The sequence below is a fragment of the Hylobates moloch genome, unplaced genomic scaffold, assembly GCF_009828535.3.
Source record: "Hylobates moloch isolate HMO894 unplaced genomic scaffold, HMol_V3 SCAFFOLD_1, whole genome shotgun sequence".
Classification (NCBI taxonomy): Eukaryota; Metazoa; Chordata; class Mammalia; order Primates; family Hylobatidae; genus Hylobates; species Hylobates moloch.
This window is the reverse complement of record NW_026652276.1, coordinates 205,955,272-205,965,418: the sequence shown is the minus strand read 5'-3', so window position 1 is coordinate 205,965,418 and position 10,147 is coordinate 205,955,272. Positions and strand designations below refer to the sequence as shown.

Genomic DNA, 10,147 nt, shown 5'->3' with positions numbered 1-10,147 from the left:
TTTCTTTATTCACCCACATGTTTTGGAAAAAAAAAAACAGGATTAGTTTTTAAAACAGCTTAACTCATATTTGTCAGATTATTCTCTTATTCTGACTAAGAAGGATTCATATTACTACTTGCAGTTTATCATAATTTGCAAATTTCTAGACTCTCTTGGTGTGTGCCCTCAGTTACAAAAAGGATTATATTTGGAAACTCAGGATGAATGAGAAAGAGACCATGAATTTGTGGTTCTGTTTTCCTCCTCACAGTTTTTTCTTTGCCAGACCAATTAAATAAACAATCTGAGTTTCAATTCTAAAAATAAAAAGCATGCATTTACAGTTGCCCGAATATGTTTTCATTTTCACACATCAAAAGAAATACTACAAGAATTTAATTATAACAAGACTTTCACTTTGTGGCATAAATATGATAGGTTAATTAATGTTCGTGTATCTTCTCTACACAAAGAAATAAACTAGGACCCAACAGGCCAGCCTGAATGCTGTCCAGCAGCTGTCACGCTGCAAATTTGTCATATGGATTTCATAATAGTAGAAATTAGCTGGCAACTCTTCAACCCATCAGGCGAAAACACTGCCATTCCTTTTAGAATTTTGTAGTACAGAAGAGAAATACTGGGGAAATTAATGCAGTCTTATGGAGGTGATAATTGTTAAAGAAAACAAAAGGATTAATAGCAGCCTGTAGTGTGAAATGTGCAATTTACTGCAAGAATCCATGAATGAGGGCCTAAAACACTACTTTCAAAGGGATAATACTGAAGGCACTCAACAGCTGCCTTTACTTCATTCTGCAGATATTTTAAACTTCAAAGTCTGGCTAGTACAAGTGTTAGGCAGACAAAGACTGGCAGGCTCCTGTTGGAAAATGATGCACAATAAGGTAGTTACTAAAATTAAGAGCAATGACATTAACCAACAAGGGTTTTTCCAAAGGAAGGATTTTCCAAATTCTTCTTGGAATGTCAGCCAAAATATGGTGTTACCTGAAATCTTCTAACTCTGAATATTAACTATTTAATCTAAAATTTCTCACAGAAAGAGAATATTTTAAAAATTTTAAGATGCATTTTCATCTTTTTCCTGCCTCTGAGAATAGCTCTAAAAGGAGATAATAAACCCTATTTAGAATACAATTTGTTCCTCTAACATTTGGGGTTTAATAGATAAATTCTATTTATGGATTGATAAAACACAAAGCAATGGAACTCATCTGTCAATACCTAGCTCTCTTGTTCTCTCTTGTTTTTATATACCATAATGAACAGTGACTTCAGCCTGGAACACTCTTTGATTTGAATCTCAGTTTAGACATTCCTTTCTCTAGAAATAGTTCCTTGATTCTTCCAAACATTAGAAATTTATGAGATAATTTTTGGCTGTTATTTTGTTTTTATTTCTCCATAAAATAAATTGGGACTAATGTTGCCCCAATTATTTTTTAACTTTTAAGTTCAGGAGTACATGTGCAGGTCTGTTACACAGGTAAACATGTGTCGTGGGGGTCCGTTCTACAGATTATTTCATCACTGAGGTATTAAGACTAGTACCCACTAGTTATTTTTCATGATTCTCCCCTTCTCCCACCTTCCACCCTCCAATAGGCCTCCTTGTGTCCAGGAGTTCTTACCATTTAGCTCCCATTTGTAAATGAGAATATGAAGTATTTGGTTTTCTGTTCCTGCATTAGTTTGCTAAAGGTAGAATTTTTTATGCTTCAAAAATGTAGGATTTGTGTAATAATATATTAGAAGAACATAAATGTTTAATATTCTTAATGTGCTTTCATAATATCCTATATTTCTTCTCTCATAGTACTTAGCACACACTGTACTGGATGCATTTATTTAATTTTTCCCTTTTCTAATCTTATAAATGCTGAGAAAGCAAAGAGCACTGATATACAGTAAGCTCTCCATAAATACACGGAATGAAATGATAGATAAATTCAAATTGAGTATTTATAAAAATTCACATAGTAAAGTTCTGACTCAGAATAAAATTAAGATTTTGGACAGCATTATAAAAATAAAAGCCAACCAAAGCACCAAAAATCAGAGAAAGATCGCTTACAGAAATAAAGCATTTAGAAGATACTTTAAAAATGTGGAAAATAGCAATGAATGTTAACAGTAGATGAAGAACATTCAGAAAGTAAAGTCATAAGCAATATGAAAACTGTGCTAGTTATTTTGTCATAATTTTTTTAAATATTAAATGAAGCCATTCGTGTTGTAAAGGAAGTCAAAAACAGAAATACAGGAATCCAGAACAAGGATAGTGAGTGAAACAACAGAAGAAACAAAATGTGATCTGTTAGAACTTGGGACAGAAGTAGAAAGAAAGAAAAAAAAAATGCAAAAATGAAGACAAAATTTGAAGGAACTCAAAGGAGAGCAGAAACATATAAAAATATATAGTAGGGGGCACAGAGTGTAAAAGTTTAAGTGTCAAGCGTGAAGAATGGAGATGAAGACACAAATAGGAACAATTAGAGAGACTAATAAATATAGAAGACAGGCAAAATAATAATGGGAGTCTTGAACAAATGAATAAATATTTATACAATTCTAGAAAATTTTCATTAAATACACATACTAGAAGAACACACTGTCAGCTAGAGAAGTGACCCAGAATGATTAATACCGAGCTACAGGCCGGGCGCGGTGGCTCACGCTTGTAATCCCAGCACTTTGGGAGGCCGAGGCGGGCGGATCACGAGGTCAGGAGATCAAGACCACGGTGAAACCCCAGGCAGGAGAAGGCTGAACCGGAGGCAGACTTGCATGACCGAGATTCCCACTGCACTCACCTGGCGAGACCTCTCATACCAAGCTACAATCTAGTCAAGTTATTAGACTTTAACAATACAGAAACAAATACGAGGAAAAAAATACGGTAGGATTCAAATTTCTCTGCAGATATAGAAAATACCAGAATAGTATTGAGCAATATCTAAAAGATAATTAAAAGAGAAAGCATAAGCTCAGGCTTTATTAAAACCAGGATATAAAGTACGAAGCCACATTTTGTAGGACAAGCTGCCCTACAAATGTAATGTACAATAATTCTAGAAATATTGTCTCTATGAACTTTCTTGAGGATCTGTTTAGGGAATTGCCAAAGAAATCATGAAGAAAAAAAGTCAGTGAGACAGAAATAACCTAATTACGGAACTTTGACTAAAATAAAAATGGAAATTAAAGTGGTTTGAACCACACAATTTCAATTTCCATTGTTTCTTCTTTCCTCCTGCATCTTTGCATTTTCATCTGGAGTTTTTTTTCTGATTGAAGACCCTTTAGTGTTTCCTTTAGTGCTGTGTTACTGATTACAAATGTTCACAGTTATTGTTCATCCCAAAGTTTATATATTTCATTTTCATTCTCAACAAAATTTTTCACTCAATAAGGATTTTGATTGGCATTTTTTTTCCTGGTAAATAGTTACTTGCCAGTGATCATTGCTGCTTTTAAGTTCATCTGTCTTCTTTAAATTCAGCTACTTTTAACATTTTCTTGTATTTCTCTTAAATTTGCATTACCTCTCTTCTCTCTCTAAATAATTCCACTTACATATCTTAAACTCTTATTTTCTGTTTTGAAGTGTCCACGCCCATTCTGGGTATCTTCTTCTAACCAGTGTATTATTAACAGTCCATAAATGCTACTCTCAACAGTACCTAATGTGCTGCTAAACTTTTATCACTTATTTCCAAATTTGACTATGATACTTTAGTCCTAAAATTTCAATATTTTATAGTTTTCAGTTCTCTGCCAGATTTTCTAGTTTATATTATGTGTCCTTTAACAGAGTAGAATTGTTATTTTATAGCTTTTGATAGATCCAGTATCTGGAGCCCTGTGAATCTTTTCTGATGGTTGTTTCTGCTAGATTTTGTTCAGTTAGTCTTTCCCCTTTATATGCCTGGATATCTTGGATACGTTTATGTTCCAGACCTTGTATTTGCAAAACTGGCTGCATAAATAATTTTACTTGACCTAAGATGGTGTCACTTTCCTCTAGAGATGATTTATCTTTTGTTTCTGCCGGAGCAATATAAACGTGGGATTTCCTTTATCTACTTTCAGAAACTGAAATGTCCCAAAGCTGACTTGAGAGTTTGCAAGGGTGTCTATCTATCCAGTTGACCTTTACTTTTGGGTTGCAGCTTCTTGGAATCCCTCCTCAAAGCTACAGGTATCCACCAGAGCCAAACTCCCCTTGCACGCAGATTTCTGCTCTAGTGATCTATAAGAGAATTAGAGTTGGATTCTTTTCTGATACACTTCACAACTAATAACTACAAGCAGAGATTCAATTGTAAAAATAAAGAAGCTATTGAAGTACAGAAGGAAACTATGGAGAACTTTTATATAAACTTAGAGTGGAAAAAGATGATCTAACCATGACTTGAGATTCAGAACTCTCACAGAAAAGACTGATAATTTTCACCACATAGGAATTTGCCCAACTCATTAAGCATTTGAGGGTACAAACCCATGGCTGGGCTCAACTTTTTAAAAGTCTTATCTGAGATTCTTCATCGAACACAGTTCTGTCAAAGCCAATTTAAAAAGCCTAAGTGAAAAATAACTATTCTTGCTGCACTTTATGCAAATAATCAGGCCAAGTACAGTAAGAATAAGTTTATTTTATAAATAAATCAGTTCTATCATGAAAAAAAATTTCACCACATAAGAAACTTTAAGAAAAACCTTTTTTGCACATCAAAAAATACCATAAATAAATTCAAAGAGCAACCCAGAAAAAATATTTACGATTCTGTCACAGACAAACATGGACTCTTGCTAGAATATATAAATCTCTAAAAATAAGAAAAAATGAAAAATGGGCAAAGGTTATGGAAATAAAAAAATGCAAGCAGTCTTTAAACATAAACAGATGCTCTAACTAATAATGAAAAAACAGGAATTAAGCCTACTCTTAGGTGCCATTTTATCTTACCACACTGGCAAAAACTGAAAAGTTCAAGAAAATACTCCATCAGTGAGGCTATGGGAAAGCAGTTATCCTCATATATTGCTGATTGGAATAGACACTGGTGCAATTCTAACGAACAAAAATTTGTCAATAACTATCAAAATTGCAGAAATATTTCACACAACAATCCAACATATGACATATTTCTCACATACACTTGCATAGGTGAAAAATGATATACAGGTTGAATATCTTGAATAAAAAAAAAATCTGAAATGGTTAAAATCCTACATTTTTTGAATGCCTATGTAGAGACTGAAAGTTTGCTGTTGTCTGTTGTTGCTGTTGTTCAACAGCAAGTATTCTGATGATGCTACTGCACTGCTTTGTTACCCTGAACACATCATTTTTTCACTATATGAAGGCTATGTCACATATTTTACTGTTAAGTACTTATGTGGGAATAAGAGTAAAACAATGATTACTTATTGGCAGCATATAAATTCAGTCAGGAATGATGGCAACCACAGATTGCTCACAAACATGGCTGAGACAATGACATCTTTGCTTTCTGACGGTTCAGGATATACAAACTTTGTTTCATACACAAAATTATTTAAAATGTTGTATAAGATTACCTTCAGGCTATGTATAAAAGGTGCGTATTAAACATAAATGAATTCGTGTATAGACTTGGGTTCCCCAAGATATTTCATTAGGCATATGCAAATTTCCAAAATACAAAATACAAAACACTTCTGGTCCCAAGCATTTCAGATAAGGTGTACTCAACCTGTGTATGCACAAGCTTATTCATTGCAGTATACTGTCTAATAGCAAAAGTTTACGTTTGTAATATTGAAATGTGCACCTGTATGAGACAGATCAAGTAAATTATGGTTACTTTATGTGAACTCAGATCATTGTTTTTACATTCATAGATATACCACAAGCCTAACATTTTTATTTATATATATATATAATTACTGTATATAAAATTAAATGCTTAGTAACAATATACACTAAATTTAAAACACTAGCATAAATTAACACAAACTCTATAAGTAAGGAAACAAAAACTTTTGGAAGCACTCCACTTTGACTGCGTGAACCCGGGAGGTGGAGCTTGCAGTGAGCCGAGATTGCGCCACTGCACTCCAGCCTGGGCGATAGAGCGAGACTCCGTCTCAAAAAAAAAAAAAAAAAAAAAAAAAAGGACATTGTGTATTTCTGTGCAAACAGGAAGAAAAAAGGGCTTTGTCAAGAAAAGGAGAGAATGAGAAAGAGGTTCTATTGGAATACATCATCCAATAATGTGTGTTAGGAGAGCATATGAGTGGTGTGGTATATTTTATAAGCCTTTCAATAACAGAAAATAATTGTATTCCTTTCAGAATTAAATGACAAATTTGGCGGAAATAAAATTCTTAGATCAAAATATTTTTCCTTCAAACTTCCAAAGAAAAGGCCTCTGCCACACCCAAGACTAGACCAGGTTATATACATATACTTAAACACACACAACCACACACGTATACACACACACACACACACTCACAAACACACCCTTTGCATTTCACCTTTTGTTTCAATATCATATATATAATTATTTCACTATGGAGTGTCTTCTCCCTCATCCTGCAAATTCCATGATAATAAAGACTGTGCCTATTCTATTTGCCTCTTTTTCATGTAGGTCTGTGTCAGATATAGATTAAGTGTACAGTGAATGAATAAATTAGCAAATGGACAAATTCAAAGAAATCCACAAAAAGCCTATGTGTTTTTCTTTATTTGCTTCTGCTATTTATAATTAAAGCAAAAGTATCTAAGGAAAGGTATATTTTGCTCTGTAGTGAATACGCTGTATAATCTAAGCATATGTTTAAAGGATTTTTTAATCCTATTTTGAATTTAGTACAAATCTGTCTATTCATGAAGCGTTTTACAGTCTGTTTTTTGTTTGATTTTGGTGTTTTGTTGTTGTTGTTGTTGTTGTTTTTGAGACAAGGTCTTGCCATGTCACCCAAGCTGGAGTGCAGTGACACAATCACGACTCACTGCAGCCTCGACCCCCTGGAATCAAGGGATCCTCCTCCCTTAGCCTCCCAAGTAGCTGGGACCACAGGTGGACATCACCATGCCCAGCTAATTACCCTGTCTCTACAGTCTGTATTATATAACTTCTTAAAAAAATTTGGAATAATTTGGATTCCAAGTGTAATTATGTCCATTATCGATGTGAGATCTTGGGCAAAAATGTAAATAACAATAATAGCTAACACAAAGTGCTCCCTTTTGTGTCAGATACCTTTCCAGGAGCTTTATTAAAAATACAAATTAATTCCAAATTAATTCTGTGATGTTATGTTAATTTTATATCGATGAGGCATCTGAAACAAGCAGAGGTTAAGAAAGTTGTCCAAAGTAAGGAAGCCATGTGGGAGAGAAGAGACTCTTTTTTTTTTTTCAATGTTCAGTTTCCTTTAATGACCCCCATCTCCCTGAAGTGGCAGGTGCAGGCAGGTAGGCGTTGGCAAGAGATGTTCACTTGAAGATCTTGCTTGCCCTGATTGAAAGCTTGGCCAACATGCTGGAAGGCCCCCTCCCAGGAAAAGTACGCTCGAACCAGCATCTACGTCTCCTCACTGCCAGTGTCCAGTTTCTGCCATGTGTATGATTCATAGTCCACCTGCCAATTTGGACTCAGCGGAAAGGCAAGCTCCTGGCCTCAGAAGACCCAGGCTCTAGAAATGGAGCTGCTACTGTTGGTTCCAAAGAGGATGACACTGGCGAAGGCATTCTTCCTCAGCTTGTCCAGTCGCTGGAATATTCCAGTGATGAGATTGCAGCTCACGAAGATCTGAGTGAGCTCTTCAGGGAAGCGATACTCTGAGTATCACAGGGACCAGCCATCTTCATCAAAGTGCTCCCAGAAATATGGCAGTGCCACAGGCAGTGTGTCCTTGTTGGAGTCCTTGCCGCTTAAATTCATCCAACACAGCCGCGTGCGGCGGCTCACGCCTGTAATTCCAGCACTTTGGGTGGCCGAGGCTGGCAAATCACAAGGTCAGAAGTTCGAGACCAGCCTGACCAACATGGTGAAACCCCGTATCTACTAAAAATACAAAAAATTCGCTGGGCGTAGTGGCAGGCGCCTGTAATCCCAGCTATTCAGGAGGCTGAGGCAGGAGAATCACTTGAACCGGGGAGGTGGAGGTTGCCTTGAGTTGAGATCACACCACTCACTGTACTCCAGCCAGGGCGACAGTGAGACTCCGCCTCAATCAATCAATAAATCAATATAAAATAAAAACTCACCCAACACAAAGATATTCTTGGGCAGGTGAGCGGAGGGATCCTTAGCCTTAGGCTCAGCGGCCGGCGCCTGCTTACATTCATCCATCTCCTCCTCCGGCGCAGGGGCAGCTGCCTTTTTCTCCTCTTTCCACTCAGCCTGGGGCTCTGCTGCTCTTCCTTTGAACCCTGCTGTTTCCGCGGGGTGTCCTTTTTAGGTTGGCTCTCGGCAAACTTTTTAGCATCAAACTGGGCCATCTTCTCACACAGTTTCACTTCCCCCAAGACAGCCCAGAACTGAGACTGGTTAATGCAGGTGAGGAATCAGCGGTTATCATATATATAATAAATATATTATATATTATATTATTTTAATATTTTACAATATATTACAAAATATTTTATATGATATTATATATAATATATAAATTATATACAGATATAACGACGTATATTTTATATATAAATTATGTATTATAATAATGATATATATTATAAATATAATAAAATATATTACAAAATTGGGAAAGGCTTGGAGGAAAGAAGGTTCTATGACCTGCTTATAGAGCCACAACAGGGTGCAGACGACTGTGATAACAGCCAGTCACTCATTCGCCCACCAGAAAAGTCCTCATCTTCAAGTGAGCATCCAGCAACCCCAGAATTCGCCTCACTTCCTCCTTTGCATTCTGAGTGGCCTGCTTGTTGTGGTGCGTGATGCCCATGATGGGGAACACCCAGGCACTGGCTGGGGGCACTCTACCGCTATCAGCAAAGCTCACCCACTGCGCCACCAAGGCTGCTGCTTCGGGTGTACTTCCCCGCAGCTCCTCATTGTTCACGTAGTAGGTAATGGCATTGCTTTCAAATACACAGAACCCACCGTCACCCTCAAATGCTGGAAACTTGCCGGCAGGAAATTTGCAGAGAAATTCAGGCGTGCGGTTGGTTTGGCCAAAGTGGAAGTGGGGTGGTGCGGACAGCACATGGACCTGAGCCCCGCTGTACTGAGCAGCAATGAGGGCCTTGAAGGCCCTCCAGTTTTCAGGATATGTGTACAGGGTCCCAGTCGTCATGGTGCTTCCGCAAAGAAAGGGGCGAGAAGAGATTCTTTTTGATGTTTAAGATACATACCATCTATATGTATTTAAAATATATATTCATATGCATAGAAAAGGCATGTAAAAGAAGCTCAGCAGAGGCTGCTTCCCGAGAGGACTGCAGGACTTAGGATCTACAGTGAGAGGAGAATTCGTATTTTACTATAAATGTTTATCTTTGTACTGTTTGAAAGGTTTACTGTGTGCATATGTCATATTGTCAGTTAAAAGAAGAGACAGAGCAAATGCTACCTACCCTGCAATGTGTATTTTGTTCCACTTGGCAGGGAATGCCAAATAAAGGAAAGCCAAGGCCCAAATTGTCAATATCACAGTCTTGCACATGGCCAGCCCTGTTTAGCAAAGAAAGTACTTCGGATAATTTATAAACACCAAAATACATATTTTATAAATTTTATATCTATGCCTTTGGAGAAAAATATATTACAAAACAAAGTGTAGCTTGTATCATTTTATTTGAGTTATTTTACATGTTGATTTACTTTAGAAAGCCATTGTGAAATGTGCTTCTACTGTAATATATGACTGTGTGTTGGTCACTTTATTAATAGAATAATTGCACTGTGCTTTTTTTTTCCACATGTACTGCTACTCAAAAGTATTTCTTTGAAAACAGCACTGACTTTTTGATCCCCATAATTCAAGTCTTGTAATCATTCAACATCAAATAGGGAGCAAATCTCATCATTTTCAAAGATACTCTGAGGTGGTATTATGAGGTATCATTCTAAGATATTGTTTTACTTGTCAGAAAAACTCCTAAAAGGAAGAATTAGTC

The 10,147-nt window shown here is 36.5% G+C and overlaps 1 pseudogene; it reads right to left on the bottom strand.

The window, feature by feature from the left end:
* Positions 1–7,427: 7,427 nt before the first annotated feature.
* On the bottom strand, positions 7,428–9,324 carry LOC116811190 (elongation factor 1-gamma-like; annotated as a pseudogene).
* Between the last annotated feature and the right edge of the window lie 823 nt (positions 9,325–10,147).